The 15,858-nt window shown below is 34.3% G+C and overlaps 1 long non-coding RNA gene across 1 annotated transcript; it reads left to right on the plus strand.

Annotated features, from left to right (window-relative positions):
• Positions 1–679: 679 nt before the first annotated feature.
• On the plus strand, positions 680–9,669 carry LOC125672098 (uncharacterized). Its single transcript, XR_007368849.2, has 3 exons — positions 680–1,206; positions 8,540–8,586; positions 9,510–9,669. It is a non-coding gene; the product is annotated as an uncharacterized LOC125672098 (long non-coding RNA).
• Positions 9,670–15,858: the final 6,189 nt, after the last annotated feature.

Consider the following 15,858-nt stretch of genomic DNA (forward strand, 5'->3'; position numbering starts at 1 on the left):
AGGTTATCCTTTTGTTTTATTTTCCCAGAATTACGCAAAACGAAGTTTGCAATTTTTTGTGAAAATTTTCCACTAAGGTGGTCCACGTGAATTCTTCGAGAAAGGTGGTCCGGTCTAGGATAATCACTTTAATTCCGAAAGTTACACTTCCCAATGTTTAATAGTAAACCTGTGTTGTATTTCTAGAACAAAATCTTGAGCGGTCGATCTATTTTTAAACTAACATTTTATACTAAGATTTTACAAGTACTCCCCGTTATTGCAGTGTGTAAACATGGGTTTCCAGTATTCTCTCTATGCCTCTCGACTTCTCTAAAGAGAATAGGGTTTCCAGTATTCTCTCTATGCCTCTCGACTTCTCTAAAGAGAATAGGGTTTCCAGTATTCTCTCTATGCCTCTCGACTTCTCTAAAGAGAATAGGGTTTCCAGTATTCTCTCTATGCCTCTCGACTTCTCTAAAGAGAATAGGGTTTCCAGTATTCTCTCTATGCCTCTCGACTTCTCTAAAGAGAATAGGGTTTCCAGTATTCTCTCTATGCCTCTCGACTTCTCTAAAGAGAATATGGTTTCCAGCTATTGATAGACACGATTGATTGTACATTGTTTAACGTCCCTCTCGAGAATCTTTCACTCGTAAGGAGACGTCTATTTTTTTTTTTAAAGAAGATGGGTGAATGATTGGGCACCGGTGTAGCGGTGATCGCGGTCGCTGGTGCTCAGGGTCGCTCTAAATATAGCGGTAGCCCTGCTGTTCGACGCTCGCATAATTCGACCCATAGGTAATTGTAAATATTTTATATGGTTGTAATCAGCAATTAGTGTGAAGTCTGGTGTTGAAAAAAACCCAAAAGACAATAAAACAATTGGTATTATTGAATTATTTTGTTTTAAAAACCAGAAAATGCTTTGGTTTTTAATTCTACATCTGAAATTGTGATCGGCATATGAACTTCATTTATGCACATATTTTAATAAGAAGACGTGCATTTTAACTAATATATTAAATTATATAACTAGTGCAGCTCCTTTAGCAAAAATATCAACAGAAACTTACTAATAATTATTCATTTTACATGCAAGAATCATCGAGATCGGCATCCCACCAATGTCGTCCTGTACTCGAGCGATCGAGTCTCGACTGATTTATATCATTATGATTATGATAACAATACCTTGAAAGTAAGATAGTGGTTTAAAAAGAAAAAGTAAATAATATTGTTTTTATTGTCTATGATTTAATTGCTAGTATGAATAAATGCGAATCATGATCACACTGTACCAGTTTAATTCAAAACAAAGTTGTGACTCGAATTTCCTCTATTGTGTTTTTTAATATCGAAAAGCCATCAGCTATGTCAATGAAATATTTTTATGTAGGTGTTGAAATGCTTAGGTATTTAATTTTATTTTTTTGCGCAATTACTTATGAATTTAAAGCAGATTTTCGACATAGTTTGTGGTCAGAATAATCCAAGCCCCATGACTAATTTTCATTTGTAATTAAATGAGCACAAAGCACAACTAGCCAATCCAATAAACTTATCATAGTTATGTAACACTAACCTGACTAAGAAGATAGGTGCCTGTTTTTGACCGACTCAGGTTCACATTTCTAGGTAAACATCATATCTATAGATATATCTAGTGTTTTTCAATGATGATATCAGACATTCAGTATTTGAAAAGTGGATAATTTATGTTGAATTAATGTTAAGAATGGAGATGTGGAGTTCATATCCCATTAAAATAATTTACTTCACGTAGTTCAAAACACGTGAAATTAGTTTAAATTCATTTCTTTGAAAACATGCCAGAAGAAAATTTATATACTAATGCAATAATCAATTATCTTTGGAATGAACAATATGAATTATTTACCCTGTGAAAAACGAATAGAGAACATCCTATATATTGGACATTCTTGAGCATACAGTAAAAATGTGCATAATCACTTGCATGAAATTTCTATATGGTAGAGCCTTGATATTTAGAGGTCAAAGGGCAAGTATTATGACATCATTTACTGATCCTTTTAATTCTTTCTGCATTGAATTTGTCAATTCTCCAAAACATCCCAATTTCCCTCATTGTGATACATTTTAATTTGTGATCCATTTCAATCAGTCTGTTGATTTTTTTGTTGGATTTGAATTATACATTTTTTTTCCGAAGTAATCTGTAGAGTAGCATAATTTCATGTGAATTTGCAATTTTTGAGCTACGTCTGTTCTTTAATAACATCAGGTTGCACTCAAATACAGTGACAAATCTATACCTTAATGTGGGGTTTGGGGGGAGGTTAACCCATTTAAAAAGAATGATTTAAAATGGTGTATTTTAATGCATTTCTTCCCTTCATTTGTAGTCACCACATCTTTTATATGTTTGGGTGTGGTAAAACAGAAAAGAAATATGCTGGTGTGACGTGTTGTCAGTATATTTTTCTGAATTAAAGTAACAGAAAAGCAGTTTTCGAAATTCGTTTAAAACTTAGTACAGACTGAGTTTATGCCAAAACTAGATGACATAGACTTCATTGAATTGGCATAGACCGCAACATTGAAAAAAATAACACAAATTTAAAACATTTTTATTGACTTTTAAAGTACTTATAAAGCATATTTTCTTTCCATTTCCAAAAAAGTGTTCTCTTTTCCTCATAACGTTTATCAGACGTTGACTTGTGGGATAACTCAATTGCTTTAAACTAAGAAAATTAACATACACGTTTTGTTATATCCCAATTACAATTGTTATAGACCAGTACCATTTGACATAGACTCGGTCTATGGTTAATTTCAAACACCAAGAAACATCCTAAAGGTCAGTTATAAAACAGCATCACGCATATTTGTAATATATCAACAAGTAATTTTGAAACAGTGCACTTTCTAATGTTGACTGTCTGGTATCATCCTCATCTTACTGGAGTTTGATAGGCTATATATCAAAATAGCAAAACCGGCTGAAACCTCAAGTGAACTTTTATGATCACCTGTTGTCCATTGTCTGTCTAAACTTTTTACATTTTCGACTTCTTCTCCAGAACCACTAAGCCAATTTCAACCAAACTTGGCCCAAAGCATCCTTGGGTAAAGGGCTTTCAAGTTTGTTCAAATGAAGTTCCATGAGCCTTTCAAAGGGGAGATAATCATAAAAATGCAAAAATAGGGTGGGTTTCATTTAAAAATCTTCGAGAACCACTGGGCCAAAAAAGCTAAAATTTACATTGAAGCTTCCTGGCATATTGCAGACTCAAATTTGTTCAAATCATGGCCCCCGGGTGTTGAATGGGACCACAGTAGGGGGTCAAAGTTTTACATACAAATATATAGAATAAATCTTTAAGAATCTTCTTCTCAAGAACCACTGAGCTAGAAAAGCAGAGATTTACATGAAAGCTTCCTGACATAGTTGCAGATTCAAGTTTGCTCAAATCATGGCCCCTGGGTGTTGAATGAGACACAATAGGGGATCAAAGTTTTACATACAAATACATAGGAAGAAACTGTAAAAATCTTTTTCTCAAGAACAGCAAAGTCATGATTATTCATAGTTATATGTAAGCATCTTCAAGTAGTGAAGCAGTTTGCTCAAATCTTAACCCTCCAGGGGTAAGTGAGGAACACAATTGGCAATGGGCAATTTAGTTTTAGATAGGAGGAATGAAGAAATTTGTTTACAAACAGTGATCAGTCTTATTAATATGGAATCATTCTCAGGTATTGTAGATTCAAGCTTTTTCAAATCATGACCTCTGATTTCCTTAATTAAATAATTGCCAAAACCATAACATTGTCAATCCCCCAAAAAGTAGACCAGGGGTCATAATGTGAAAGTGCGTTCTTTTTAAACTAGATACAGATATATATTTACAATACGAGGATGTCTGCTAATGTCACTTCTTTTAATAAGACTAAGAAAGAAGGTAATTTTGTGACATCATTGCCCAGCTCATACCACGTGGAGGTATCCTCATATGAGCCATAATTTTGAATAAAAATTTAAACCCAAATGAAAAATAAAGTCCTGAAATTTTCTTAGTAAGTAAAAACAAAACATTAACAATTATAATGAAGCTTTAAAAAATTTCAGTGCTTAATGTAAAAAGTATGATCTAATTTGGAATGAATAAAAATAAATGTTATAGAAAGCCAAAATTAAGAGACGAAATAAAATACTATGTGTGGTTTCAGTTACAATCCCTTGAAATATAGTGTTGGTATGTAGGAATGATATTTAATTTCTTTTTTATTATAGACTTAAGATGGAAACAGTTTCCTTTTATCGTCACTTCCTTGCATATACCACTTACATATATTTATCAAAATTGGTAGGGATCACCCTAGTGTTTACAATTCTAAGACTTATATATATATTTTAAAAAAATAAAAATGCAGAACAAAATCAGTGCATTTGCCAAAATCATGTTGTCATATTTCACCCAGGTTACAGTTTTCAAACCCTTCCAAGTTTTTAATCTTTCTTACTGTTTCAAAAATAAGTAGGGTGATAGCTCAGTTGTGTATTTAAGCATTTTTTTTTAGTTCTATGTCACTCTCTGTCTAACGTTAGATGGCCTGTTGTAAGTGTTTACAGCTTAGCATTTGAGCGGTATCTATGTATTGGCTATGAAAGAACTTAAAGCTTCACCTGAAGGAAAATGGGCCAAAAACCTATATATAGTGGTAAATAAAGTTAACCCTTCTCATAAAAGAAAATCTTGAAAAAGGTGTGTATTTTATTTGTATATGGTAACGAATTTAGGAAATATTAAAAACCGGAAAAAAAAAAGATAATTGAGGGTCGGAGGTAAAAATTATGGACTGTCGTTTAACTGTAACCACACATGTTTTTATTTGGCCTGAACAATAATGAAGAAAAGGTCAGTGCTCAAAAGGTGAAAACAAAAGTTTTAAACCAAAGTTTTCAAGAATATCTTGCCAATCAGAATTTCATGCTGTGCTGAATTTTTTTATTATTATGGATCCATTGAAAATAATAAAGTTGTTATTTTGCTGTTTTCAAATTACCTTCTACACCATGAATAGTGACCCCCATAATTGTTTTAACTACCACTTTCTTGTACATTATCTAATCAAAGCATTATTATTAGTATTAAATAAATTCACATTGTGTAATTCTCTTAATGCATTACATGTAATTCAAGTAATTTTTTTTTCGGATTGTGTGAAGTAAAAACTTAAGGTTAATAATAACATGAGAGCCAAAATTTGAATGATTGATATTAAATGGGTTTATGAAAAAGATAAGTTTTTATTAAAACCTTTAATAATTACATAACAGAGAGTCAGCATACAACATTGAGAGTAATAATAAAATAAGTGTATATTATTTACAATATCTGAAGAACAATAAAACTGCTATTTACAACAACTGCATATATATATATATATATATATATATATATATATATATATATATATATATACATTTTTTTCGCACAGATGTACTCAAGGTTCATAAAAATCAGGTGGACTCGCCGATCAATGCATCTGTTTCCAGGTTCAATTGATACTGATTTATTATTTACCTGTCATGAGTTTCTGTTACAGAATTAGGTCCACAAACCTCTTAATTGTCCACAGGATTTCGGAAATGCTACTTCTGGTGTGCCAGGTGAACAAGTAATCTGAAATCAAAAGATTTTGAGATCTTTTAGATTTTCTCCATTGATTAAACACCTGAAAAACAACATCATGAGTAGGAATGATCTTGACTGGTCACACTGCACATGGATCCCAACCTTAGATAAAATGAAAGCAAATGTGTTAGTAAGGTCGTTAAGGAAAACTGGAATTGTGCCGGCATCTGGTTCCATCGGATAGGAGGAATGGTCATCAAAGACACGTGTTGTCACTGTGGCATCATCCAAAAGTAAATTAGCTATTTCAAATCAAACCGCCACCCATTTGCACCTTGTGCAACTTTTACAGACCATACCCTAGTCAGTTCTGACAAAATATGAAACGGTCATTCTGAAGAGCGACCCCAGACACCGACGCTCATAATTAATTCAAAATAATTATTTTCCCCATTTTTTCTCTCCTGAATTCTGAAACTACACTTAAATTATCTAGTTCAAATCAAACCGCCACCCATTTGCACCTTGTGCAACTTTTACAGACCATACCCTAGTCAGTTCTGACAAAATATGAAACGGTCATTCTGAAGAGCGACCCCAGACACCGACGCTCATAATTAATTCAAAATAATTAATTTCCCCATTTTTTTCTCTCCTGAATTCTGAAACTACACTTAAATTAGCTATTTCAAATCAAACCGCCACCCATTTGCACCTTGTGCAACTTTTACAGACCATACCCTAGTCAGTTCTGACAAAATATGAAACGGTCATTCTGAAGAGCGACCCCAGACACCGACGCTCATAATTAATTCAAAATAATTATTTTCCCCATTTTTTCTCTCCTGAATTCTGAAACTACACATAAATTATCTAGTTCAAATCAAACCGCCACCCATTTGCACCTTGTGCAACTTTTACAGACCATACCCTAGTCAGTTCTGACAAAATATGAAACGGTCATTCTGAAGAGCGACCCCAGACACCGACGCTCATAATTAATTCAAAATAATTAATTTCCCCATTTTTTTCTCTCCTGAATTCTGAAACTACACTTAAATTAGCTATTTCAAATCAAACCGCCACCCATTTGCACCTTGTGCAACTTTTACAGACCATACCCTAGTCAGTTCTGACAAAATATGAAACGGTCATTCTGAAGAGCGACCCCAGACACCGACGCTCATAATTAATTCAAAATAATTATTTTCCCCATTTTCTCTCTCCTGAATTCTGAAACTACACTTAAATTATCTAGTTCAAATCAAACCGCCACCCATTTGCACCTTGTGCAACTTTTACAGACCATACCCTAGTCAGTTCTGACAAAATATGAAACGGTCATTCTGAAGAGCGACCCCAAACACCGACGCTCATAATTAATTCAAAATAATTATTCAATTACATTTCTACTTTGGCTATTTTTTTAAAAAAAAGATATGCCAATTTTATACGTATATTTCGGACCATAAAGACTGAAAACAAATGATTTGTGGATTTTTATGTGTTTGATAGAAAGTTCGGTGAGGCTGTATGCTGGTAATTAGGGAGTATATGTTTCGACTCTTAAAAAGATTTCGTTTCTCTGAATGTATGTTATTTGAGGCATCTTTTCGAAATATTTCTGTGGCCCTTAAAAGGGCCGGTTTTCTTCTCGAGCTTTACTTTGTCAGAAGAGCTCTCCTTATCTGTGCGGCATATTTCCATAGGTTTCCCTGGGAAATATGAACACCATCAGCCGCAAAGTCCTGGGGATATTTCAGTCGAAGTAAAATAAATCTTTTTCCGAGCTTTGCTCGCAGAATTGTGTTAATCCTGTTCCTCTTCCTCCTGAAGATATCCCTTGTCAGACCAGGGCTCTTCTTGAAAGTACCACCCCTGTCTAGAATCTGTCCCACGAGAACAGTTCCAACTCCGCTGTCTTCTAGGACCTGCACCAGTTGTAGGACGTTTTCAGCCACCTTCCTAGGTTGTCCGTCAACGCTAATGTCGTTTCCACCGAGATGAATGAAAACTCGATCAGGGGAATACTGAAGCAGGTTTTGGAGGCAGGTTTGATTTGGCTCCTTTGCTGTCATGCCACCAACTCCAAAATATTTTATTCTCGGGTCTGCTTCGGTAGATCTTCCGAGACGCGAGACAAAAGACGATCCAAAGACAGCAGCTTTCATGATGATATTAAACAACTGGACGTTGATACCGTGGCTTTTGTACATACTCGTGAAGCCAGTCCTATCATATTATTGGCTGACTGCAAAGAATGAGATTCACTTAAAGTACTGCTCATTTTTACGTAGTTCCTTGTCATGAATTTGATATAAGAAAATTGTAATTTTATGATATATAAAAAATGATTCAAATAAATGTTCCTAATTAGAACCAGGATCATGAAAATATTTCAACTTTTAAAGTCATAATTAATATATACATTGTGCTGAAATTATGTACCTTTCAAACCATTTACAGCTTTACAAATTACAAAAAGACACGGCCAATATGTCCATGGGCAAAAAGTTACAATAAGAAATTTTATGAAAGTAGGACAAAATGTCACAGGACAAAAAGTCACAATTTTATAAGAAAATAAGACCAAGTCACAATTAGAATTTTATGATAGTAGAACAAAATGTCATAGGACAAAAAGTCACAGTTTATAAGAAAATAAAAAACTATTGATTTTTTATATATATTTGAAAACATATCTGTTCTTTTTGTAAAGTTTAAGAAAATATATATGCAAACTTTATATTTTCTATGAGATTTTGATAATAATTATAAAATTGTTATTCCTTTTATCATATTTATTGTAAAATATCATTTTGATTTTTAAAAAGAGAGATTTCTTATTTCGGTGAAATAAGCTTGATATGATCATTTGGTTTAGTATACTACATATTACATGTAATGATTGTCAAAACAAAATCTGATGACAGAATTATGGTTGGCTTCCTTTCACTCCAGATCATTGTCAAAACAAGAAGTAAGTGAACTATCATATAATAATTGATATATAAACAAGTTAATGATTTTTCCTTTCTTATTATCTGATAATGAACATTTAATAATGAACTGAAGGTGCTAAATGTGGCAAAACAAACATCAATAATGATGACATGTATTCCCTTGTACCTCCTATCCACTGTAAGAAATGTCTGGTGTCTGAACAACAGCTTTAGTGAGCATTTGGGTACCACCTGTTATTATTATCTTAAAAGTATATATGGGGTCTCATTTGCTAAGTCATTTTTGTGACTTTTCTACTTATTTTGTGACTTTCTGTCCAGTGACGTTTATCCTGTGACTTTTTGTCCGTATACCAAACATGAATCCTATTTTGACTAATTTCGTGAAACTGAAACGTGTCCTTTGTAAGCAATTATAGTTGGGTCATAAGTGAACAGATATACGTTGACCTTGAAAATAGATATTAGGTAAATAAAGACGAAAAAAGCCGCCAGACGTTAGTTTTGTTGTCTTATGGTTTTTTTTGGGAATAAGAAGGATGGCACGATCCCTAATGCCTGCTGGTTCCTATACACGATCCTGCTATATGTACATGTATATAGAGTCTAGTTGGTTAAATTTTAACACAAAAAGAATTATCTCGTAATAGGAAAGTCTTCCACTTTTGTACAAAAACACCCAAAGTAAACTTCCAAGTTGTATACAGTAGATGTGTGGTTGTTCGCATATCGGAGATAATTTGAATTCAGATAATCAAAAAATATATTTGAAATAAAAGAGGGTGAGAGAAGAAACATACTATGCAAAATAGATAAATAAATAATAAAACAATGTTGAATATGTGCCTACGTATTGTTCGTAAATTGGGCGAGTGGTATTTGTACTTATGATTACGAAGGTTGGTCACGGTAGAATAACCTGGTGTTATTTTATTTACAGGTAATTGTTTACACCTGCACGTTAATCCAAGTTTAAGGCGTCTAGCTGTGCCTTGTTCACACCTGTTGTCATGTGATTAAAATATAAAAGATGACTTAGGAATTGTTATGGAGATAACACTATTGTAAATATGCTTTGAATAAACAGCCATTGTTTTCAAGTTGTTTATTCGTTATTAGATATCTTAGACATAATTCAGAAATCTTATGCATTAAAATATCAATTTTGGAGTTGGATAATACAAGTTAATTTGTATCTTTCAAGTTATGATGTGCATACGAAACACAAAACTGAGAAGGGGGTTTATTATTACTATGGATTTAAAACCAGTAGGGCACCGCTTCGAGTTAAATACCACGCATGCGCAGAAGCCGGTGATCCGAGTCGTTCTTTTCCCTATATATTCTATTAAGAGCGACCCTGAGCACCAGCGACCGCCACCACGGTTACACTAGCCTAGGTCACGCAAGCCGTTTGACTTCCCACTCAAACGCCTTGGAGCGTTCTATTTAAAAATATTAAACCACGAGGGGGCGCTATCGAAAACCTGAAATGGCGACACCGAAGAAAACAAAGAGCACAGCTGTTGTTCCCAATGTCAGTTTATGTGTCGCTTGTTCTAAAGAAAGCAAACGTTGTGTTTTTGCAAGTTCGAAACTTGGTCCTTCATTAGAGAAACCAGTGACGATATGACCAGAATTATGCTGACTTCACGAGAACTAGTATTACTATGCAGGTCTTCTTCAAACATTAATTGCGGTAGAATCGTATACAATAGCGATTTCCCATAGCCTGTTGGTAATACTTCCAACACGTCTGACCTATTTGCTAATTTAAGTAAACACTCTTTCTGTAAAGGTTTCAGCGAGAATTCGATTTTTAAATCTGATAAAACTTTGTTTATTTTCTGTTCGACTGCGTCCGTCATCGTTATGCATCAGCCAATCAGCTGTTTTATCAGAATTCGGATAAGCCTCGTTATGGAGTGTAAATGTTTATCGTAGAATGCTCCTAGACGTTTGTCTCGTAGAACACTGCATTGACAAACGTGTAGGTGACCTAGACTACGGTTACACCGGTCGCGAATCGGGAGTTTAAAATCCGCATTGATGGTGCCCGTAGTTACAAAAGATACAGTACCGTACTAAAATGCTATCCAAAATATATCAATATATATATATATATATATATATATATATATATATATGTGTGTGTGTGTGTATATATATAGATATAGATAGATCATACTTCAAAGAAGGATATTTAATCAAAATCATCATCAGAATGTTTCACAGGCAGCATCATGTATATCAGACAGTTTTAATTACACTGATACCTGTTCACATGTACTGTCACGGTTGCATTCCAAAAATAAAGAAAAACACACAAATCAATAAAAATAATCAAATTCAAATTGGAAATCACATTATTTAATTTTGATAAAGGTGTAATCTTATTATTTTTTAATTGTGATCTGCACGTCGTTAGGAAATGGGAACACGGTGTTATACTGACGCACTCATCCGAGTTACACGGGTAACTAGAGATGTAAATAAAATGTCGAATTATCGACACTAGTGTTGAACTCGTGTTACTCAAGTATACTCCCCATTTTACCAGGAGTAACAAGTGTTCCAATATGGCGGCGTGTTAGGAAGAAACGTTGTGTGAAGATTAGTTTTGTTTATATTTCGTACCAGACATGTAACGTACACACTTCAAGAGTTTATATATTTCAATTGAATACAAATTTCGCATAGAAACCGTTTTTAAAAATTCTTCCGAATACCATTATCTACAAGAAAAGGGAAGAGAATACCGATCATAGTATTTCAAATCGGTTGTGGAAAGAATTTAAAGATATGCACATTTACACATTATTGGAACCTTTTAATATATCCAAATATATTATCATTGTAAACTCTTAACCCTATACGATATGATTTGGATCATAATAGTCACAACTTCCGTTCGTTATAGTCAGAAATGAGAAGTAGCGAGGTTAAAACGATGAAATTGAGCGATGCGAAGTAATTACTGCGCACCAAATAGCGATGCATTTAATCCACGAATCATCGGTAGATTTAGAATGACCGTTCTTTTCAGTTGGTATGCGCATTATTGGTGGTTTTTCGATAGGATTTCTCAGCGAGGTGTAGATTTTTTCAACATGTCGTTGGCTGAGTTGCACACCTTGTTCATATATTATGATCGGTGATATGACATTTTTAAAAACGGTTTCTATGCGAGATTTGTGTATTCCATTGAAATATATAAACTCTGAAGTTACACATTTTATCAAAAATAAGTCCGAAATACCCAAGGAATTGAACATTTAAAAATACAAGAAGGGGGGTACCGTTAGTCCTGTCCACAAGCACCTGTCTATGAAATGGCTAAAAAAAAAAAAAAATTCAAACCCGAGGGCACACATATATATATATGACGTCACACATAATGGCGCGTAAAATATGCATATCACAAGATTTGAATTTCATCGCTTTCAAGCTCGAAAACTACGCAAAATACTATGGAGCGCCAAATTAACATAAACTCAAATAATTGAAGATATCTTCATTTATTTAAAGATATCATCAATTTCATTTGATGCGCGCAACAATTGAATTAAAGATCTTTTCAAATAATTAATGATATCTTCAATTTTGAATTATTGTGCGCATTAATTGAATTGATGATATCATTAATTCTTCAGCTGAATTGATGCGCGCTTTAATTGAATTAATGATCTCTTCAAATGAATTAATGATATCAACTATTGAATTGATGCGTGCAACAATTCAATTGAAGAGAGCAATAACTGATATAATGCGCGCATTGAATTGATGCGCGCATTAATTCATTTGATGAGAGCAATAATTGAATTAATGCGATTTGAAGAGAGCAATAATTCTTTTAGAGAGAGCAACTATATAATTAAAGATATCTTCAATTCAACATATCCACAATTGAATTAATGATATTTTTAATTAAATTGTTGCTCTCTTTAAAAGAATTGATGCGCGCATTAATTCATTATACAAAATCATTGTAAATGATTTAAAGATATCTTCAATTGAATTAAAGAGATCATCAAATTATTTATACCGAGCTCTAAATTAATTATTGCGAGCAATATTTCTACTAAATTGATGCTCTCATCAAATGAATTGAAGAGAGCAATAATTGAATTGAAGAGAGCAATAATTGAATTAATGCGCGCATCAAATCTATTACTGCTCTCATTATTTGAATTAATGCGCGCATCAATTGAATTGATGAGAGCAATAACTGAATTGAAGCGCACATTAATTCTTTTGATGAGAGGAATAATTGATTTAATGCCCGCATTAATTCAATTAAAGAGAGCAATAATTAAATTGATGATATCTTCAAATAATTGAAGATATCTTCAATTATTTGAGTTTATGTTAATTTGGCGCTCCATAAAATACTACATCTAAAGTAGTTTTAGGCACGAAAAGAATTAATTTTGCTGAAAAAATTAAAAAGTTTAGAAACGCGTTGTGTCCTTTAAGTTGTCGTTCACATAGGCCTAAACAACATCCATACTTTACAGGAGGCCCCATACTTGTTTACATTTATTCACTTGCTGCATGTTGGAATCAATTACTTGTGATCGTCATTAAGACTACATGCTATGAGTAAAGTTTAGCACAAAATGCCAGAGACAAATAAGAAGAAAAAAATTAGTAGAAAAAATGGTATTCTCGAGAACGACAGATATGCAATCTGGGCCTGTCCAAAACTTCATTGAGACTGCCGCTATACCACCTCGGCTATCCATCCCGTGATGAACTTACGAATTTCAAGCTATCTAAATCACCCGTCGTGGACATAGAAATTTTCTTGTTATACGACAAAAGTTATACACAAGAAGCAAGTTTTTTCATACAGTGGGTCAAGTCTCCATACTTTCATTTATAAACCATATTACACCCGAACATGTGCTAAATTCACAATGGAGACACAATGGCCCACTCCATATGAAAAGTCAAATTTACTTTTATTTTTGTGCGTTTTTCGCGTATACGTGATTTTTGGGGAAACTATGGATTGATTGTTTTAACTAGAATGTATTTTTTTCTTTTTCTGGAGAGTTTTAATTTTAACTTTGATATTTGTCCTTCTGTGGGTTCTCGGCTCGATAAAGTCACCAATCTCCTTTTTTGAATATGCTACAGCTGCAAAGAGTTGTATATATATAATATATATATATATATATATATATATATATACACACATACATGTAGACCGCCGCGGTGGCCGAGAGGTTAGAGCGTTCGCCCCGCATGGGGAAAGCCGGGGTTCGAATCCCGGCCGCGACAGACCTAAGTCGTTAAAACAGGTATTGATCGCCAAACGCTCGACATCAGGTGTGAATGTCACGGTTCCTAAAAGATGACCTTAAAAACGGATGACCCGTGTCACAGTAGGTGTGGCACGCTAAAGAACCCAATGCTTAAATGGCCGTAAGCGCCGAACAAAGGGCCAAATTTGAAGCCCTTCACCGATCTTGATGACGTCTCCATACGAGTGAAAAATTCTCGAGCGAGACGTTAAGCAAGATATAATCAATATATACATGTATGAATATTTTGGATAATGCTTCGTTAAAAACCCCATCATGTGCAAATCAGAATTGCAGACATGCATAGTATTGACAGTCCAGAAAATAATATTGTCATCATCACGTGACATTGCATTTTCATACACTAAATGAAACATTAAGCGCATTTCTGAAGCATATTTGGTTTAGAATGCAATCTATTGAAACTCAAAATATAATCAGCTGATAATAATACTCATATTGCTTTATTTGCATACCATCATGAAATCAGTGGTAATTCAGCATTTCATAGATCAATCTACTGGTCGCGGTAGCTCAGTGGTAGAGCGTTTGCTTCGTAACCGGGAAGTAGCGAGTTCGAGTCCCAGTTCGTGTCATAGCCGCGTCAACACTATGATGTAAACATGGGTAGTAATTGGTCCTTCGCAAAACACTCAGAATTTAGAAGTGATAATTACGGGTCTTTCGGATATGACATTAAAAACGGAGGTCCTGTGTCGCGACAGGCGTTGGCACGTTAAAACGGCCCTGAGCACTAAGCATAGATCTAAATGTGGTACTTCACCTACAGCTGGTGCGTCACAATGAGTGAACAATTCTCGACGGGATCAACCATCTTCAACGCAAATAGCCTTTTAAACATGAGCGGCTTAGAGGGGTGTGCAGAAAATTCAAGAAAAGGATCTTGGTATCCAGAACGTCCCGTGTTTAACTTCATTCAATAATGAAATCTGGTGTAAAACCAATATAATGTTTAAGTAACATGCTGCAACTTAATCTGGGAATAAATGTTTCAGTTTTTAAACTTCGTCTTTTACATTGACAAGGCGTTGGGTGGCTGCAGCTCTCTCACAAAAATGTTGGGCCAGATCAGAGAGCATCAGATCCATCCCCTGGTAAAAATGTTCGATTTACCGCACAGAAAAAAAGTGCACGGTTGAGGCCTTATATCGTTGTATTCTTACATCGTCATCCCATAAATTTCATATACATTCGTAACCTGTTTTCCTACTATACATGTGTCCAAACATACCTTCAAATATTCATTAAAGCCCCCAAAACTCATAGCTTCAAATGATCTCGTTTGTTGACGTAGCCATGTTAGGTGGCCAGTCTTTGAGCTCCTACTGTGGCAACAGCGGGCCATATGTGCTATATTGGGATGCTTGCTAATATATTAGTTGTATGGTCCGAATTTCGACAATTTTTTTTTTCCAACTTGTAAAACCACTATCAAATATCGCACGTACGTATTTATTAGGCTTTACGACAAGTCATACATTATTTCTCATGTTTTAACCAGAATTACTCGATTTCAAATCAGTGTTTACCAACAACCGCCACTGGTCATTTCAAGTGAGTCACGTGTGCAGTTCAAACTTTCGGATAATCGGTGGTTTCATCTGTGTGAAGCTGTGTATTTTGTTAGAACAGTACCGTGCCAGAAATAAAAATATCATACCTTTTCGTAATTCGTTGTTTTACGCTCTTTCAGCCTTAAAACAAGACATTTGCGTCTGAGTTATATACATCATGTTGGGATTCCTCTGATGCGAGTGGGGCCATTTATAGACTCCTAACAGTCAATGTATAATTTATGCGTACCACACTATATTCACTTTTAAATAATCTTCTCAAAGTTTTCTTTTACATGCAAATGTTTTCAAGCATGTAATTAAGGGAAAGTTAATAACTTTAAACACTAATTCATCTGCTTGAAAGTAATTACATATAGGCCCTGCACAAAAATAATACATGAAC

Source organism: Ostrea edulis, chromosome 4 (assembly GCF_947568905.1).
Source record: "Ostrea edulis chromosome 4, xbOstEdul1.1, whole genome shotgun sequence".
Classification (NCBI taxonomy): domain Eukaryota; kingdom Metazoa; phylum Mollusca; class Bivalvia; order Ostreida; family Ostreidae; genus Ostrea; species Ostrea edulis.